At 38.2% G+C, this 21,116-nt stretch overlaps 1 long non-coding RNA gene and 1 pseudogene across 1 annotated transcript; one reads left to right on the forward strand and one right to left on the reverse strand.

Annotated features, from left to right (window-relative positions):
- Positions 1 to 661: 661 nt before the first annotated feature.
- LOC113091488 (uncharacterized) lies at positions 662 to 1,249 on the forward strand. Its single transcript, XR_003287358.1, has 3 exons — positions 662 to 718; positions 808 to 906; positions 1,189 to 1,249. It is a non-coding gene; the product is annotated as an uncharacterized LOC113091488 (long non-coding RNA).
- Positions 1,250 to 9,857: 8,608 nt separating this feature from the next.
- LOC113091487 (protein NLRC3-like) overlaps positions 9,858 to 21,116 on the reverse strand; it is a 31,641-nt pseudogene continuing 20,382 nt past the window's right edge.

The raw sequence follows: 21,116 nt of genomic DNA on the forward strand, positions 1-21,116 counted from the left end.
GTACCATTAAATATTAACGTTTGTTAGCGTGTTAACAGTCTATTGAATAATATAAAAGAATGTTGTTTGACTGGAATGATAGAAGATAAATGTGCTACACTAACCATATATTTTTGCATGTTAAGTTTTTCAGGAGATTGTGTGAAATACATTAACTTAAGAGTTTTTTTTTTTTTTTTTTTGCACTATTGAGGTGTGTTTTCTCTAATACTATGCATGTGCAGAACTGTTCTGTGTACCAGTTGAAGTTGTAAGCATGTGAATGCAAAACCATTTTTATTTTTTTATTATCTATACAAAATATAATGGACCAGTTCATAATTCCTTATAACTTTTAAGTCTAGTTTCATAGACAGGGCTTGGATTAAGCCAGGATTAGGCTGTAGTTAAATTTAGAACATTGAAGTAGCTTTTGTAAACATGCATTTAGAAAAAAAAAAAAACATTACTGATGTGCATCTTGAGACAAAACCATGGCATTGACACCTTTTTTTTTTTTTTTTTGTAATACCCAATAGTTGCCAGATGCTGTCCTGTTGGAAATTCTTCTTTACGTGATCCTGGAGGAGGGGTGATGCTACATTACTAAGTCTGTCTTTGGTTTGTTCCAAATTCAGAAGTCTGTTGTACTGTATACAGACTCCTTTCGAAAGAGGGCACAATCCAGCTGGCTTGACTGAGTATCTTCTTTTACATATTTGATTAGAGGTTTAAAAAGGTGCCATAACATTACATTTCTCAGTTGCCATGTCTGAATGTTTATCTTTGTAATAATGCTGTTTTCATGCTCCTCATCTCAATATACAGGTGGAACAAAATGGAGAACAAGTCTGAGCCATGTCAGGAATTCAACAAAATGTACACCCTGCAGACACTGCGACGAGGTTTACATCAACTGCTTACCAGGTGTGCAAATTATGCATGAAAATGTAATCACTGCTCTGTACATGATGACAAGATGCAATGGGAATAATCATTAATATGGCTGTGCATGCATGTCTACTGTTAATAAAACAATTTAGGTATTAAAGTCACCATTTTCTTATGAATAATAAAATGCAGCAGCTAGAGTTCAGGAAGTATGACTGGATTAGCCCAGTTCTGTAAACCCTGTACTGGCTCCCTATCAAACATCGTATAGATATTAACATCTTCAATTATATTAATCTGTTCCTTTCTTATTCGAAGGTCACTGCAGTCACCCGGATAGAGTACGTATCCAGACCAGATGGTGGATCGCACCTAGAAAGGACCTCTACTGCCCTGAAAGACAGCGAAGACCAGGACAACTAGAGCCCCAGATACAGATCCCCTGTAAAGACCTTGTTTTTTTTCTCCATTTTGTCACTGGTGGAGTTTTGGTTCCTTGTCGCCTCTGGCTTGCTTCGTTGTGGTCTCTTCATTTACAGTGATCTCATTGACATGATTGCAAACGATTCCACAGATACTATTTAAACTGAACCGAGCTGAAGGATGACATCACTGAATTGAATGATAAACTGTCTTTTAAACTGACTACAAACTGAGTTTACTAATGTCCTTCTGCATTATTGACTGACACACTATTTTTCTATTTAATACTGTAAAGTTGCTTTGCTTTGATCTGTATTATTAAAAGCACTATATAAATAAACGATGCTTGACTTGACCATGTTGCAAGAGGAAAATGAGGTGAGATGCACATCCACCCTGGGTTTTACAGTGATTGGTGCAAGATGCTGGAGAAGTATCTCCGTATACCTCAACAGTTCTGATCTAAGAGTCTTGAAAATACCTCCGGATTGTTGTTAGTGATTCTGATTGATATTTTAGTCTGCTTGCTTACTGGATATATTTTGTACTGTTTACATTGTAAAGCACTGACTTTGACAACTTACTAACCCAGTTACAAATTTAACAGCTACTTTATACTACATATATATATATATATATAGTTGTTTCTTGAAATACTACAAATATAACCGCAAATTATGATTTTAAATATAATTTAAGTCTCTGAGACTTCTCTTTTTTCAGTCATTTGTGTATATAGCCTATAATAAATATACAACATACACCCAGTAAGTGCCACTCTCGTATATAAATAAATATAAATTGTTTTATTTCACACAAACAATGATACATGCATGCATAAACGTTCAGCTGGAAATTAACGTTTAGCAAAATGATCTTATTTCTTTGTTTATATTTGATCAATATTTTAAATCAAATAATATACAATACTGACATTTATACTTATTTTAAAAAGTATTAAACATAATCGTAAGTGTATATAATTATTTATTTGTCTTGTTGCGGCTGGCAGCCTCCTCCAATTTCCGGGTATTAGCGACAGCTGCCATCCGGTTTTATTGGCAGCCACTTCCTGCTGCCAGTGACAGCCACTTCCTGCTGACAGCTGCCGATTTTTCGCTGAACCCCCTCTCATATTTTTCCGTCGATACCGAAACACACGTGAACCACAAAGCCTATTTTACCTAATAAATAATAGTTTAGCTGCAAATATGCAACATCACGAATATGGAAACATTTGGATGTGTCCAGAATGAGAGAGGTAAACCCAACAGGTAAGCTAAGTGGATTGGACGTCGTAAAAGTGTTTGATATAAAGGTTGCTGTCCCATTTTATACATGAATTGTTAATTTAAAAAAAATCGAATTATTTTGTTAGTTTCATGGTAACATGCAATCAAGATCTTCTGTTATATAGGCTATATTTAATATGTACTGTGGAATTTTCACCCGTTTAAACTTAAAATTCCATGAGATTTTAAATTCAGTATTAAATTCAGTTTAATAGTATTACAAATTCAGAATTAAAGTAGTATAAAAACGCAATAAATTGCTTAAAATATTTCTATAAGTTAAATTAGCCAACCTTAAAAATGTGTTATCATGACTTTTTCATCGTATTTTTTATTACAGTCTGATAACAAGCTGTATTCATTTTCCTTTTTTTATTATTATTTTTGTTTTAGTTTATTGAAAATAAATTGGATAAAATAGAAGCAGACACGTTTAAATTAAAACAACCACAAAAACATGACTATAGGTTTTATTATTTTTATAAATCGCAGATCTCACAGACGAACGTCTCAATATGATCGCACATTAGAAATGTTTGGTGAGATAAAATGTGCACGATAACATTAAGCAAATCTCTTCGCCATCGTCACTCTTTATTATTAAGCAGGAGTTTACTTACAGTTGCCGCGCTTGTTGTGGTGTGTGTGACTCACAGCCTCCGTGGCGCGCTTTAGAGATCTCGCAGATCTCACAGACAAACGTCTTACTATAATCGCACATTAGAAATGGTTGGTGAGATAAGATGTGCACGATAACATTATTAACCAAAAATACATTATTTCCAGTACCGGTACAGGTACCGAAAGCAAACCGATAGCGTCAGATATTACGGTCTTTCATAATTTAGCCCCAGGGCCAGTTTAATACCGGGTTTTGGTACACATCCCTATATTGCGCGCTGTGAGGCGGGAACAGAGGATTCCGCTTGGTCTTACAGCCTTCCTCAAACATCCATGATCACAAATAACAATGATTTCCATAAAATAATTATAAATTATTAATTGATGTTTTGCTATTATCATTATGGTCTTGTGAAAATATATATATACGGATTAAAAACTAAATGTTTTAATTTCATTTTCATTTCGGTTCATTCTTGGTTTAAAAAAAAAATCTTCAGGTTCCATATGCAGAGCGAAATGGGAACGGTCCAGCATTTAGCAATAATTATTATTAACTCAGTTTTTTTAATTGATTTTTGTCAAACTATAATAATACTTAAGCTTCAAATGTTCAACATCACGAATATGGAAACGGATTTCTCCCGAGTGAGAGAGTGAGAGAGCCCAACCTTACCTCATGCTTAGCTTTAAATTATATAGCTATATATTTTTTGTTTGTTTATAGCTAAGCGTATATTATTATATACTGCAATTATATTTATCCATTAGAATTCTATATTTTTAATTCTTGTTTTGTTCTGATAAATTTGTTAAATTTAAAGGATTTGTTGTAAAGTGATGGGAATTAAATATATCCTGTTTGTACATGAAAACATTATTAGGCCAGCCGTTATTATTTCTAAATGTAATAAAATGCAATTTATACATGAATTATATAATATAAAAAAAAAAACAAAAAAAAAACATGCAGCAAACGAAAATAAGTGATTAATACATTAAAATTAAACCTAGACACGTTTAATATTTTTTTTTTCTCTCACAAAATTAATTAATTTTTTAGCGTGTTTAAAAATAAATAAATAAAGAAAACATGCAGCAAATGAAAAAAGGCGATTAATCCATTATAATGTGTTACTCTGGGTTAACAGTAATTATAAGTATTATATACTTCAGAGCAGAGCCTGCATGGGCCTAATCTAGGCTATTTTTTTTGTTTTGTTTTTTCCATTGCATCTGAAAATGACTTCGTTCATCGCATTCACTTCACACGCTCTGGCGCAGATCCGCCTCTCCATTGCTCAGCTGTGGACGATTTAAAAATATTTGATATAAAGGTTGCTGTCCCATTTTATACATTTTTAAAAAATCTAATTATATTATTAATACAAGTTCATTTAGGCTATTTAACATGCACTGTGACATTTTACCATTTTTAATTTATAAATTCCTTGATATTTTAAAGTTAGTTTAATAGTATTTAAATTCAAGTTTAAAAATAGGTTTTAACTGCTAAATACCAACAACCATACTGCATGTGAATAAATAAAATGGATACTTTTCATAACATTTCATTATTCATAAAATGCATAACGTTTCTGGTGTTTGGATTTGCACTTCAATATAATGAGCTCCAAGTTTAAGAATAGCCCTAGACTGGTTCTCTCTCTCTCTCTCTCTCTCTCTCTCTCTCTCTCTATTTAACAGCATTAGCTCAATAAAATACGTCTTCCTTCAGGTAGAATGAATGAAGACAGTGAAGCCTCGGAGACCGGCGCGCTGTGAGGCGGGAACAGAGGATTCCGCTTGGTCTTAAAGCCTTCCGCAAACATCCACGATCACAAATAACAATGATTTTCATAAAATAATGATTAATTATTAATTGATGATTAGTTATTATCATTATGGTCTTGTGAAAATAATAATATGGGCTGCGAGAAAATAATGAATACAAAGAGTAGTGCTGCTGAGTGCAGGCATGTTTCAGCCGAGTAACACACCGTTCCTCAGAGCCAAAACACAGACCGAATTCAGTTCAGCTGGAGGGGGTTGGGTTTTTGGGGTTAGTTATGTAAGACTTGTGGGGCTCGAGATAAAGGTGTGAATTGCTCTTTCATATGGACAGTGTCTTATGAGGCTTTCAAAGTTGCTGAACTGGTTTATATAGGACTGTTGTTTTGGTTATAGACAAAAAAAGGTCTGTCCCCACGTAAGATTTTTCTAGTTCTAGTCGTTCATTTGTTATATTCAACTAATCAGAGGTTTATATTAAATTTACATAATCAAATCTTAATATATTCCACGATCAAGCACATGCATTAAGTTTGCCACAAAGTACATGCAGAAGTAGCCTAATAATTGTGAAAAATGAGACAATTTAATTATTTATTAATAAACAAATGTTTTCTTGTCTGCTGCAAGATGAAATTCACAGTGCTGGCTCTCTCTGATGAGAGAAATGCAACATTCACAGATTGTTCAATGTTGAATATTAATGCGAATTAATAATTTTTGCACAAATACTTGCATATGAATATTAATTCACATTTTGCATTACAACGAAAATTATTTTTTACATGCAATTATCCAAAATGAAATCAAACAAGATTTGTAATGAAGATAAAATAAATAAGAATAAAAGCTGCACATCTACCATCACACGTGCAGTTCAAATCTTGCACATATTTTACACACCTGCATTTAAATGCAGCTGCATTTTTTTCATTAAATAATATGAAAGCAAGTAGGGCTGGGTGATAAATCGATTTTATCAATTAACTTGAATTTGTAATTTACATCGGTTTGTTTGAATGAAAATCGTAGTTCAGAGTGGTTCAACCCTCCGCGCGTTTGACAGAGACACGCCGCCAAGCAAAGGATGAGCGGAGCGGTGTGATTCTGACTGGAGCCTCCATCACGAGTACAATTCATGAAAACAGACCGAAATATAACTGCATATTCAGCAAGAATTCATGTTTAACATATTTAGCTATGGCTTGATCAGGTTATAATGACTGCAATAGTCGAGCGGGATGTTAAAGGCTAAGCAGTTTGTCTGTTTCTTTTACTGATTATTTTCGGGTTAAAGCATGATTTAAACAGCTAAAGCACATTCACACGCAATCGCTTTAGCAATAATGCGTTCAAACAAATGTAATCTTACAGTGCTACTACATTATCAGTAGGCTATTTGATTTTGAAATCTTGGAGAAATTAATCGATCTGTTTAGATAAAATAACAGACAAAAATGTACTGTTATTCTCCTCAAACAAAATTTGCACAGCTGATGGGCTAGTATTAACAAAAAAAAAATAATAATAAAAAATAATATATAATAAAAAATAAAATAAAATAAAGGTCTTTCCAGCTTTAAGGTAATAACATCACAGTTTTTTATCATCTTGTCTAAGTTATAAGTTCATAACTATATTAAAACTTGTTTTGAAAAATGTCTTTGTCATTTGAATATTGATTTTAAAATCAATTTAAATCATAAATCAGATTTTTTTATTTTTTAGGCCATATGTTATCGCCCAGCACTAAAAGCAAGTAAAGAAGGCTCCCTTTAAAATCACTTATGTTGTCAGTTAATGAAGCTCTTTTTTACATCGTGTGTATTTTGTTGATTATAATGAGAGAACTTGAGATTAATCGTGAGGACGTTTTATTAATCCGTCTTTAGAGCTTCAAAGATTTAATCGTGCAGGTTTAATTTTATTCGTTTCTTGTTTTAGGTTAATTAGGCATAAATAATGGGAACGAAATTATACAGTGCTTCACATTTAAACATGCAACAATTTCTTAATCAGTTTACAGACAAATGTCTTTTTCCCAATAAGTTAAAGGACAGGTAACGAATAACAAAAATGCATGTTGTTTTATTAAAGGAAGAAATATATTTATATTGAAAATATAAATTAAAATATAGGCATAATGTCACGATCGGTGATACAGGAAACATGGAGAGAGAACCAATTGCAGGTAAGTCTTTATTTAAGGGGTCATCCAAAAAGCATAAACAGTCCAGGCAGGGGTCAATAGGAAACATCCATCCAAAACATAAACAAAACAAGAAGACAAGGCAAGGGCACGAACTGACGGACATGAATAAACAAGGACTCCGTGACACATACTAAGACAGACCGGGTTAAATACACAAGGAGAGGCAAATGCTAATGGGAAACTGACAGAGTGTGATGATTGGTAATTAGTAACAGCTGGGTGCAATAATTAATCAGGGACGTGAGGAATGTGATTAATGAAGTGACATACACCGAGGGGAAAAGAGGACATCTAGTGGATACCCAGGGAACACAACCCAGACACTGTGACACATAATATATGAAAATATTGACATTGCATATTAATCAATGTAGCCTACCCCCCTAAAATAGGCTACCACTTTTAATGCTCCGATGCAAAGTAAACCACAATTTCTTTTGAATAATATAACGCATAATTAATATAATATAAATAATACTGCACACCTTTTAAATGTGTCAAATCTAAAATATGGTTTAATACCATGTAGATTAGAGAAAATATAAGCACAGACTCAGGCACAGGCTTGAATTCGTTCTAAGAAATGCACATAACTTCATAAGTACCAAACTTTCGTCTGTGGATATTAAATATTTTAAATATTTTAACTACAGTGTTTTTCTTTCATTTTCCCTGACTGAGTCTATTAAATCTAACACATCAGTGAGGCAAAACTGACGTCTATTAGCGAAAATGAGGTTTGATGCGCTTGTTTGATAACTTGTGGTTAAAGCGGCACTCAGTGGTCAAAAGCTGCAAATGCACTTTATACTGCCGCCGCGGCGGTAAAAAGGGCCTTTTGAATGTCTACTTAGTGTATATCATTAGAGCCACATGGCTGCTCATATCCATATCCCTCTCATCCAAACAGCTTCACTGAAAAACTGGAAAATGCTGTTATGTTGGCTGTTGTGTGACGCCAATTTAACCTATAACACAAACTCACATGTCTATCATTTAGGTTGAATCCAGTCATTTATAAGTCAGTTAATTATTGACACTTTTCTTTCCATCTTGAATGAAGCTTCCATTACACATTTGTATCCAGTACAGTATTTTTCCCATAGCCGTGATTTAAAGCACTGTTTCTCTGGCATTTTCAAAGGTATGTAAAATATACTGGCTTGGCTTGATACACAGTCGAATGATCTAACGAAATCCAATTTTAAACATTTTTTACTGTAGAATTATTTTTGGCCCTTATATTTCTTATTTGAGCCAATGCATATTATGAATTAATTTATATCAGGAAGAGACCGCCATTACTGTAAAGCAAAACATGATTGGTTATAGCAAGAATGTGCTATGATTTGGATGAATCCACAAATGCACAGCGAGCGATCCACAAGTGCGTGCAGCGATCTACAAATGTACAAGACACAATTCACAAATGAATGGCAGACAAAGTTGTGTTTGTGACATAAAAATGTATTTGTGAAAATGTTTTTTATTTGCAAATCTCATTTTATTTAATTGTGAACCTCTAAGGGTTATTTATGGATTTCATTCTATTTATTTGTTAGTATGTTTAATTTTTTGTAAATCTCTTTAAATTTATTTGTGGGTTTATTGGGAATTATACAACAATTCTACCTCCATAGCTCCACCTGTATAGATCTGCCATGCATTATTTTCATATGCTATTTATGCTGCAGCAGTATTAAATACTCAAAGCACCATATTAGCATATGTATTGCAGTAACAAGTTGCTTGCAGCAATAATGTACAAATACAGCAATAAAAGCAGCAGTGTAGCAGATCTATTGTGCCAAGACCAAATACATTAACATTGTCATATCCATTACCATGCTAAAATCTCCTGAGAGTTGTCATTATCAAGTTGGCCAACAAGTCACTGTGTAAAGTTAAAGTACAATTATTAAGGCGAGACACTGCAGGTGTATATGGTAACTATATTAACTAATAGTTATCACCTTACTTAGCCAGTTGACTGATTACTTAGACAATTGCAAACATTTTTTGTATTACAAGTTTCCTAAAATGTTATGTTTAAATATGCAAATTAGGCATTTTTTTTATTAAATGTACGCTCATTTACATACATTTATCATACAAAAATCTGAACTGGGTAAGTCAGTTTCAAAAATCTTGTTTAGTGTTTTTTTTGTTTGTTTTTTACGTAGAGTGAATTTTTTTTTACAGAAGGAATGTTTGGTATCTGTTTTTTGTCACTCCATAATTCTGATTTTTTTGAACAGCTAGAAAACTATATTTTCACAATTTTGGGGGATTAAAATGTATATAATCAATCAAATTATATATGAAGAAATTCCTCTGTAAAAACCTTCAGAATAAAGACAGGAGTACAAATGTAAAACTTGGTTTGTGTAAGTGCTACTGAACTGAAGATTTATGTCTAGGAGTAGGAGAATTTGTTTTTATCCATTGACACAAATAGATAAGTGCTATTAAAGAAACACTTAGCAGTGTCTTTTGGATGTTTTCTTCCCACTAATCTTTATGTAAACTTTAAGAAATAAATAAATCTCAACATTGACAGGTGTTTTTACCTGCAGTGTCTCCCCTTAAATCAACCAACAGTGTATATAAATGAATATAAAGAAAACACTTACAGTGCTCTTCTGGTGTTTTTGATGACTGGCAGCAGTCTCATCAGTGCTTCATCAGATCTTCTGTATTTCTTCAGTTCAAACTTCTCCTGAATCTCTTCTGACATGAGGAGCACAAACACCAGACCCGACCACTGAGCAGAAGAGAGATTCTGCTCTGAAAGTTTTCCAGAGCCCAGATTCTTCTCGATTTCCTCCACAAAGTCATCTTTCAGTTCATTCAGACAGTAAAATAGATTGATGGTCCTCTCTGTTGATTGCTCCATCTCTATTTTCTTTTTGATATAGTCAGTAGTGTCTTTGGTGTCCTCTGTTTTGAGCTTCCAGTCCTGGCAGTAGTTCCTTCAGGTCTCTCTGGTTGGACTCCACTGAAAGACCCAGGAGGAATCGGAGGAAGAGGTCCAGGTGTCCATTCTTACTTTGTAAAGCCTCATTGACTGCAGCTTTATGAAGATCAAACAGTGGCTTTGTGGACAGGATACATGACAGTTTTTTCCAGGATTCGAGAAATGGGTTTGCTTTCTTGTTTTTGTTAATGAAAAACACATAGAGAGCAGCGAGTAATTCCTGGATGCTGAGATGTATGAAGCTGTAAACGTTTCTCTCTGACATAGATTTTTCCTCCTGAAACATCCGGGTGCATAACCCAGAGTACACAGAACCCTCATTGACATTTAGTCCACACTCCTCAAGATCATCTTTGTAGAAAATCAGATTACCTTTCTGTAGTTGTTTTAAGGCCAGTTTCCCAAGCTTCAGAATAATCTCATCAAAAGGCATGACTTCAGCCTTAGTTTTAGGATCCTTGCAATATTTTATTTTCATCTGCTGCTTCTGAAAAAGTAAAAAGTTTGTGTACATCGCTGTGAGGGTTGTGGGTGTTTGGTCATTGCTCTCTTGAACCAGCAGAGGCTGAAGAACAGTGAGAGAGATCCAGCAGAAGATCGGGATGTGACACATGATGTACAGACTTCTGAATTTTTTGATGTGACGGATGATGTTTTCAGCAACCTCAGGACTGCTGTTTTTGATGAAGTACTCCTCTTTCTGCTCATCACTGAATCCTCGTACCTCTGTCACCTGGTCAATGTATTCTCGGGGTATCAGACTGGCTGCTGCTGGTCTGGATGTGATCCAGATGAGAGCAGAGGGAAGCAGATGTTTCTTGATTAGGGCTGTAACTATCTTACTCACTGTTGTTTTCTTATTAATAACTGTAAAAGCTGTCACCCTCTTCAAAGCTCAGAGGGAAGCGACATTCATCCAGCCCATCAAAAATGAACATGACCTTATTGCCATCTTCAGGAAGAGATGTCAGCTCTGTAAGGCCACTTAAGCAGTATGTGTTAAGCAATCCCATGAGACTGTACTCCTCTTTAATCAAATTCAGTTCACGGAATGGGAGTGGAAAAATGAAGACTGTTTCTTGATTTTCTTTTCCTTTAGCCCAGTCAAGGATGAATTTATTGACAGAGACAGTTTTTCCCACTCCTGCAATCCCCACTGTCAACACTTTTCTGTTTTGTCGACCCATATGTTCTTTGAACATGTCATTACACTGGATCAGCATGTCTTTGGCAGTCAGTCTGTTGTGATTTGATTCGATCTGTCTCACCTCGTGTTCATTCGTTCTTCCTCCAGTCTGATTCTCCACCACATATAAATCAGTGTAAATATCGTCCAGGTATTTATTATGACCCGTCTGTGAATTACCAACCAATATCCGCTCACATTGCTGTTTTAACTTGTCCTTCAAGATCTTTGTGTAATCATTATGAGTAGCTTTATTGTCCTCTGCAGCAGAGCCTTTGAGAAAATGGAAAAAAGTCAGCCAAGAGTAAGTAATTTTTTTAATAAAATAATGATTCTGAAATCTTTAAGTAGATTCTGATATGGTCTGTGATTCCCATCACAAACCTTGAAAACTGTGCAAGTCTATATTTGAATGAATGCTCCTGAAGTCCCAATGAGTAAGTCTTAGGTCTAGTTCACACTACAGGACTTTAAGCCTGTTGCAAGGTAACAAGGTGATCTCGCTTGTGTTTTTGTGACAAAACATGGTTTGGGGACAGGACAGAGTCATTGGGTGACAGAGTTGTCAGCTCGTATAGTGCGTTGATCATTAACGTAGTGTTGCGTAGTGTGAACACCATAATGACTTCAAGACAGACAATCAAGTGATGTAGTCTGAACCGCATAGGGATCTTTAGTGGTTTAAAGTCGTGTACTGTGAACTAGGCTTTAAGAGGGTGTTCAGTGGGTGTTTGAATAGGTTTGGCACTTAAACTCCACAGGTCAGTGAACCTCCAGAACAGGTTTAGATAACCCGGTTCTAGACCAGGTATAGGCAAGTTCAGTCCGAGAGAGCCTCTGTCCTGCAGAGTTTAGCTCCAACCCTAATCAAACACACCTGAACAAGCTAATCAACGTCTTCAGGATTATAAAGGCTATGGGCAGGTGAGTTTCTTTTTCAGAATTTTTTTTTCCCCAGCAACTATATAAGAATAATCTTACCTATTTCTGCTCAAGACTTTAGCTGCTTCTAAACATCAAAGTTCTGGTGAAACTGTTCATTCAATGTTACAAGAAACACTATCCAGTTTAACACTGATAATGTCTATGCTCACAAAATCATCAATAAAGCTGCAGTGAAAGACTGCGCACCAAAATGCTAATGATTTGGTAGAGCTTTTGCTTGTTTGTTTTGCTTGTTAAAGAGTTATTAATTTAATGTGACATGACATGACGTGACATTCAGCCATTCAGCCAAGTATGGTGACCCATACTCAGAATTCCTGCTCTGCATTTAACCCATCCGAAGTGCACACACAGAGCAGTGAACACACACACACACACACACACACACACACACACACACACACACACACTGAAAACACAAACCCGGAGCAGTGGGCAGCCATTTATGCTGTGGCGCCCGGGGAGCAGTTGGGGGTTCGATGCCTTGCTCAAGTGCACCTAAGTCATGGTATTGAAGGTGGAGAGAGCCCTGTACATGCACTCCCCCCACCCACAATTCCTGCTGGCCCGAGACTCGAACTCACAACCCTTCAATTGGGAGTCCGACTCTCTAACCATTAGGCCACGACTTCCCTAATGTATGGAAATGAAATGGTTTTTATTTTTATTTTATTTTACGGTTTAATTTAATACAGTGAATGTGTGCTGGCCATATGCTAACATTAATTTTTGAGATTACTGTTAAATGAAAAAATAGACAATAGGCCCTATAACAGGTGTTTGTGTATTATTGTTGAAGGATCCTCCTGCTATTGCTAAAATGACAATCAAATCAGAATAGCTGCACTTTTGCCTCCACATTCATAGACATTGATAATTCATCACATTTATTGATGTTAAATCAGATGTGTAAATCTTCATACATGAAAGGTTTACCTTGTTTTTCTCTGTTATTCTCTGCTGTATCTGAGCATTTGTGTTTACCTGAGATGCATTTAGAATTAGATAAATAAACAGAAGATACAGATAAATAATTGAGATAGTATTCTATAGCATTTAAATGGTTTTATTAGTGGAGTCTTCACTACCGTTTCCTGGATCAGGTGAGCTGTAGATGAAGTTTTCTGTTCCAGTGAAGGTGAGTACAGGAGCATTTACACTTGCACCTGTTTCAGCTTTCATTTTAACAACATTGGCTCCAGGCTGAGCACTGCTGCTTATCTGGACTGGAGATTTATCAGCTGAAAGAGAGATAAAGATTTAAGATTCTTACAAATTAAGATTTACATACTTTACAACTTTTATATAACATAGATACTTTTTGTATTTGTGATTGTAATGAAGCCTTCATGACACTAAATTATTTCATCTACTGGTCAAGCATAATTTGTATCACAGTATAACAATAAATTATATCACAGTACAAAAAGTTTTAATCAAGCTTTTTAGTCCTTTGTAAACTGGGGGTAATAGTTCTATTAAATTTATTTGAGAGGGAGAAAAAGAGAGATAGAGAATGTTTTTGTTCACAACAACTTTATTAAGTCATACAAACAAATTCACAATATAATTTAAAAAACTCATCACATTACACATTTCCAAGGTGTTTCCACATTTAAATTTTTTCATACCTTAAACTTATTCCAATACCAAATAAAAAAAAACATTTAATCCACTACTGTACAAATAACTTAATTATACCCCCACCTATGCAAAAAACTTTCATAGTCATTTGGCAGGGGGGCGTGGTTTAGCGAAGTCTGCAGCGGTAGAGAGAATCAGGAGACGAACGGTGAGTGAGTGGTTTGGACGGAAATGATCAACACCTGTCTCTTGTTTCAGTAATAGGCGTGGAGAGAGTTTTTTTTTTTAATGAAAAGACAAGAAAAGGAAAAGTGCTAGTATTAGTTGGTTAAGTGCAGGCGAAAAAGATGAGTCTTTAGATGTTTCTTGAAAATGAGTAAATACTCAGCTGTACGAATTGAGATTGGGAGGTCATTCCACCAGCTGGGCACAGTCCAGGAAAAGGTCCGAGAGAGTGATTTTGAACTTCTTTGGGATGGCACCACAAGGCGTCGTTCACTTGCAGAGCGCAAACTTCTGGAAGGCACATAAGATTTAACCAGTGAGTTTAGGTAAGTTGGTGCCGTGCCAGTGGTCGTCTTGTAGGCAAGCATCAGTACCTTGAATTTGATGCGAGCGGCTACCGGTAGCCAGTGTAACCTGATGAGGAGAGGAGTAATGTGATCTTTTTTTGGCTCATTGAAGACAACCCTAGCTGCTGCATTCTGGATCATTTGCAGAGGCTTGACAGTACATGCAGGAAGGCCTGCCAGTAGAGCATTACAATAGTCCAGTCTGGAGAGAACAAGAGCTTGGACAAGAAATTGGGTTGCTTGCTCTGACAGGAAGGGTCTAATCTTCCTATGTTGTATAAGGCAAACCTGCAGGACCGGGTCGTTGTAGCAATGTGGTCTGTGAAGCTTAACTGATGATCCATTACAACTCCTAGGTTTCTGGCTGTCCTCGAAGGAGTTGTGGTTGAAGAGCCCAGCTGTGTGGAGAAGTTTTGATGAAGCAATGAGTTAGCTGGAATCACCAGGAGTTCTGTCTTCGTAAGGTTAAGCTGAAGGTGATGGTCATTCATCCAGCTAGAAATGTCACTCAGACAGGCTGAAATGCGAGCAGCTACCGTTGGGTCATCTGGCTGGAATGAGAAGTAGAGTTTGGGTGTCATCAGCGTAGCAGTGATAAGAAAAGCCATGCTTCTGAATGACAGATCCTAAAGATGTCATGTAGATGGAGAAGAGAAGTGGTCCCAGTACTGAGCCTTGAGGAACCCCAGTAGCAAGGTGGTGTGACTTTGAAACATCACCCCTCCAAGACACACTGAAGGATCTGTCAGAGAGGTAGGACTTAACCCACAGGAGTGTGGTTCCAGAGATGCCCATCTTTCTGAGGGTGGACAGGAGAATCTGGTGATTAACAATGTCAAAAGCAGCAGACAGGTCCAGTAAGATGAGTGCCGAGGATTTTGAAGCTGCTCTTGCTAGTCGCAGGGCTTCAGTTACCGAGAGCAGAGCAGTCTCAGTTGAGTGGCCACTTTTGAAGCCAGATTGGTAGCTCTCCAGGAGGTTGTTCTGTACAAGAAACATAGAAAGCTGGTTGTACACAACTCGCTCAAGTGTCTTTGCAATGAAAGGAAGGAGGGATACCGGTCTGTAGTTTTCAAGAAGTGCTGGATCTAGAGATGGTTTCTTGAGCAGTGGGCTTATCGGAGCCTGCTTGAATGCTGAGGGAAATGTTCCAGAGTGAAGAGAGGAGTTGATAATGTGAGTAACCAAAGGTATAACTGAAGAAGAGATCGCTTGAAGGAGGTGAGTGGGTATTGGATCAAGTGGACAAGTAGTAGGATGATTGGATAGAAGTTTGGAGACGTCCATCTCTGAGAGTGGGGAGAAGGAGGAGAAAGAGGGTGCATCGGTCATTGTGAAGTTGTCCTCAGTCTGCGGTGTGGAGAATTGGTCACTGATGGATCTTGTCTTATTTGTGAAGAAAACTGCAAAGTCGTCTGCTGTAAGAGTCGATGGAGGAGGTGGAGGCGGCGGATTAAGAAGAGAAGAGAAAGTCTTGAAGAGTGTCCGAGCGTCACAGCAGCTGTTAATTTTGTTGTGGTAGTAGGATGTTTTAGCAGTGAAAACATTTGCAGAGAAGGAAGAGAGGAGAGATTGAAACACACTGAGGTCAGTAGAGTTTTTTGATTTCTGCCATTTCCTCTCTGAAGCCCTGAGTTTAGAGCGATGTCCAAGGAGAACCTCGGACAGCCAGGGGGCAGATGGGGCAGTGCGTGCTGGTCTAGACAACAGTGGGCAAAAGTTGTCCAAGCAAGATGTTAAAGTGGAGCAAAGAGTGTCCGTAGCGCTGTTCGTGTCCAGAGCAGAAAACTGAGAGAGTGCAGGAAGTGAGGATGAAACCACAGCAGATAGGCGAGATGGAGAGAGTGAGCGTAGGTTCCATCGAAAGGTGACCTGTGTTGGAGTGTGAGGTACTTCAGGAGTAAGTGCTAGGTTAACAGTAATGAGGAAGTGGTCAGAGGTGTCCAGTGGAGCAACTGAAGAGGTGTCAACAGAGCAACAGCGTGTGTAGATGAGGTCCAGTTGGTTGCCTAATTTGTGAGTCGCTGTAGTAGACACTAGCTTGAGATCAAATGAGGTGAGCAGAGTTTTGAAGTCAGCAGCCTGGGGTTTATCTAGGTGGATGTTGAAGTCACCAAGCAGTACCAGAGGAGTACCATCTTCAGGAAAGTTTGATAGCAGCTCATCCAACTCCTCCAAGAAGTTTCCCAGTTAACCTGGGGGACGATAAATGACCACAAAGTGTATTTTAACAGGGTCGGTTACAGTAATGGCATGTGATTCAAATGAACCAGTACCTGTAGGTGATGGCTGAAGATCAAATTTCCATTCTTTGGATATAAGGAGACCCATACCTCCACCCCTCCCAGTGGTACGAGGAGTGTGGGAACAAGTGAAATTAGTGGAGAGGGCTGCAGGGGTGGCAGTATCTTCAGGTTTGATCCAAGTCTCTGTCAGTGCCATGATTTTGAGACCGGAATGAGTAGCAATAGAAGAAATGAAGTCTGCTTTGTTAACTGCAGACTGGCAGTTCCAGAGACCAACTGGAATAGAGAGTGTGGTAGTAGAGGTCAAAGGGACATGTCGTAAGTTTGTCAGACAGGCCTTCCTGCGACGTACATAGCGTGCTCTCCGAGTGCTAGTAGTGATAGTAGAGATCTGAGAGCACATAGTGACTACAAGTGTAAGATATATTTGAGAACAAGCTATACAAAAAGTAAAGAAAGAGAAAAGTAATACTCAAGTGCCCTGTCGGTGTCCTTGCTCGGTGGAGTTGCGCAGGTAGAGTCGATTGTCTTTACACTCGTCGGGTCTTCACACGAGGGCTGCCGCGGTGAAATCTGCCGCTTTTATATTTGCCTGATTACCTGTGATTGAAGTCAGCTGGCCACGCCTCACTATTTAGCAGATCGAAACTGGGCAGTCCCGAGATAGGCCAACGCAAAACCAAGCGCCACTTTCAGCACGTATTTACCAGGGTAATACACACACAATTTAAACCAAAAAACTTTTTTAGCAATGACGATCACACAGTAGTCTAATGAGAAAACGACACTAAACACTCACAAGCTGATGTCCTTCTCTGTCGCTCGACTGTTTCTTCTGACAAGTGTTTCTTCACTTGCCCCTCTTCATAAGATGGGACCACAAGATGACCCTGAAGCATTCCTGGAGATGTTTGAAAAATCAGCTGAAGAGTGCGGCTGGCCCCGCGACCAATGGTGATCCCCCTGCTCTCGGGCGAATCCCAGGTGGCATCACATCAACTCCCGGAAGGGAACCTCCTGTTTTTCGATGACCTGAAAGAGGGCCATCATTCAACGGGTCGGCCGGAACCCAGAGAAACATAGTCAGCGGTTCCGTTCCCTGGACCTGGGGGAATCCGGTCCGCCCTTCGCGATGGCCCAGCAGCTCTTAGACTCCTTTCGCAAATGGCTACTGGTTGAGGGAAGTGACGTGGAACACATCATCGGCCTAGTGGTACTGGAGTTCGTCACTCGGCTTCCGAAGACGACCACCAAGCGGGTCCAGTCCCACGACGCTGGACTCGGCCATTCATCTCGCGGAGGACCACATGGTGGCATGCACAGGGGTCGGCGAATCCCTTCAATCAGTCTCTCTCACTCCCTCTCTCCCCTTTCCTTCTCTCTCAACCTTTCCCTCTCCCTATGTCCCGTCCACCCGGCCCTCCTCGTATCCCAGCTGATGGGGGTACATATTCTGCCTTGATTGCCTTGATGGATTCAGGATGCAACCAAACCTCAACCCATCAAAGCCTGATTCAATCGGGGGCATAGGATACAAGCCACGTGGTTAAGGTGCGGTGTGTATACAGGGATAAGGTGGAGTACCCTGTGGTCCCAATCATTATTCAATTCCAGGGTCAAAAGCATAGTGTGGAGGTGGTGGTTAGTCCCTATCTCTGGCATCCATTAATTCTGGGAAGGAATTGGCCCTCGTTTACTGTTTTATTGGGGTCATTATGAGCGGATGCCTCTTGGGGAAATAAGGCACGGAATGGGCCACGCGTGTGCAGGTGGGAGAGACTGAGCCGCAACGCTGGGTTTTGCTTCAGGGGAACAGAGCAAAATCGGGAGACTTATTCTCTTGGAGCATGATGACTTTCCTCTGGAGCAGTCTCAAGACGAGAAATTAAAACATGCTTTTCAACAGGTCCATTCCATCGATGGCCAGCCTCTCCATCCTGCCCACCCACTCACCTATCTGTATTTTGCCATTTTAAAAAATCGGTTGTATTGAGTGACCCAAGACGCTCGGACAAAAGTAAATACAACCCAGTTGTTCATTCCGAAGAGCCACAGGGAAATGCTTCTTCATGCGGCTCATACTAATCTTATGGCAGGCCATTTGGGACAGGCAGCAACACTGGAGAGAGAATCAGAAGACGAACGGTGAGTGAGTGGTTTGGACGGAAATGATCAACACCTGTCTCTTGTTTCAGTAATTGGCGTGGAGAGAGTTTATAACGCCAGGAGAAACAGGAGCATTAAGGAACATTAAGCTAAGTATATTTAACAAATCTTCCAATCTTGAACACTCTAAAAAAACAGTGAAAAATCGTTTCCCCTTTTTTTACAGAATGGGAACTTGTCAGACAAATTAGAATTAAGAATACTCACAAACGCATTAACAACAACTATGCCATGCAGTATCTTCCACTGAAGATCAACTGTACACTTTTCCAAAGGTGTTTTATAAACAATTCTCCATACAGGTTTTACATCATCTTCCAACCCCAACTTTTCTCTCCATACTGTACCTTTTCGTTCCCTAGGAAAAGTTTTATTCAAAACCTTATCACAGCATTTATACAACAATTTACTTCGAGCATCTTGAAAGTTTACATCCTCCAGACCTTCCAAGTCCAAAAAATAACCATTTAAGTCCTTTAAATCCGGAGTGATTAAAATTTTGAAATTAACAGAAACAACCTTACCATTATAATATTCCTTCAACTGTGTTTTTTCTTCTACTGTCAACCTTTGCATTAGCAAATCTATAATCTTTCCAACCTGACATACAGACTGAACTCTCAAAAAAGATGCAACTGCCTGAACATTGCTTAGCTCATGACCATCAATGTCCATTAAATGATGTTGCCTCTCGCTCCATGAACAAGGGGTTCCTTTAAGGGATAGTTCACCCAAAAATCTAAATTATGCCATTAATAACTCACCCTCATGTCGTTCCAAACCCAAGAGACCTCCGTTTATCTTTGGAACACAGTTTAAGATATTTTAGATTTAGTCCGAGAGCTCTCAGTCCCTCCGTTGAAACTGTGTGCACGGTATACTGTCCATGTCCAGAAAGGTAAGAAAAACATCATCAATGTAGTCCATGTGACATCAGAGGGCTAGTTAGAATACTTTGAAGCATCGAAAATACATTTTGGTCCAAAAATAGCAAAAACTATTACTTTATTCAGCATTGTCTTCTCTTCCATGTCTGTTGTGAGAGTTCAAAACAAAGCAGTTTGTGATATCCGGTTCGCAAACAAATCATTCGATGTAACCAGACCTTTTTGAACAAGCTCACCAAATCGAACTGAATCATTTTAAATGGTTTGGGTCTCCAATACGCATTGATCCACAAATGACTTAAGCTGTTAACTTTTTTAATGTGGCTGACACTCCCTCCGAGTTCAAACAAACCAATATCCCAGAGTAATTCATTTACTCAAACAGTATACTGACTGAACTGCTGTAAAGAGAGAACTGAAGATGAACACAGAGCTGAGCCAGATAACGAACAAAAGACTGACTCGTTCTCAGAGGCTTAGGTTATTGTGTTAACTTAACCTACCACATGCCAAACTAATAACATTGTCAGCATTAAATCTATAAATGCTGCTTTCAGTTAACAGTACATTTTCGTCAGTTATTTTATCTAGACAGATCGATTAATTTAGTAGATTTCAAAATCATTTAAAATATACTGATTTAAAATTATACTGACAATGTAGTAGCACTGTTCTGTATCTGTATCTGTTTAAATCATGCTTTAATCCGAAAATAGAACTAGCCTTTAACATCCCGTTTGACTATTGCAGTCATTATAACCTTCTGATCAAGCCAGAATCACTCCGCTCTGCTCATACTCTGCTCGGCAGCTATATAACGGGCTGTTGGCATGAATTGTTCTTGTGATGGTGGCTCTTAGAGCGAGTAAAAACCATGACACTCAGACTATTAAAAAAGCTCCTCGCTCCAGTCAGAATCACTCCGCTCTGCTCATACTCTGCTCGGCAGCATGTCTCTGTGGCAGATGCATGGGGGAGGGTTGATTCCTGAGTTGAGCGTCGGTGGATGTTAAAAAGAAAACCTGGTTTTCATTCCAACAAACCGATATAAACTACACATTCGAAGTTAATCGATAAAAACGATTTATCGCCCAGCCCTACTTGTTTTCATATAATATAGCTGCATTAAAATGGAGGTGTGTAAAATGTTAGAGTGCAAATTTTGCACAGCGCGTGTGATGCTGAGTGCGATGTGCAGCATTTATTCTTATTTGTTTTATCTTCATTACAAATCTTGTAAAAAAAAAATATGTTGTAATGCTTATGCAAAATGTGAATTCATATTGAAGTGTTTGTGCGAAAATTATTAATGCGCATTAATGACAGGGAGGTGCCCTCTCGATC

The sequence above is a fragment of the Carassius auratus genome, unplaced genomic scaffold (assembly GCF_003368295.1).
Source record: "Carassius auratus strain Wakin unplaced genomic scaffold, ASM336829v1 scaf_tig00214202, whole genome shotgun sequence".
Taxonomy (NCBI): Eukaryota; Metazoa; Chordata; class Actinopteri; order Cypriniformes; family Cyprinidae; genus Carassius; species Carassius auratus.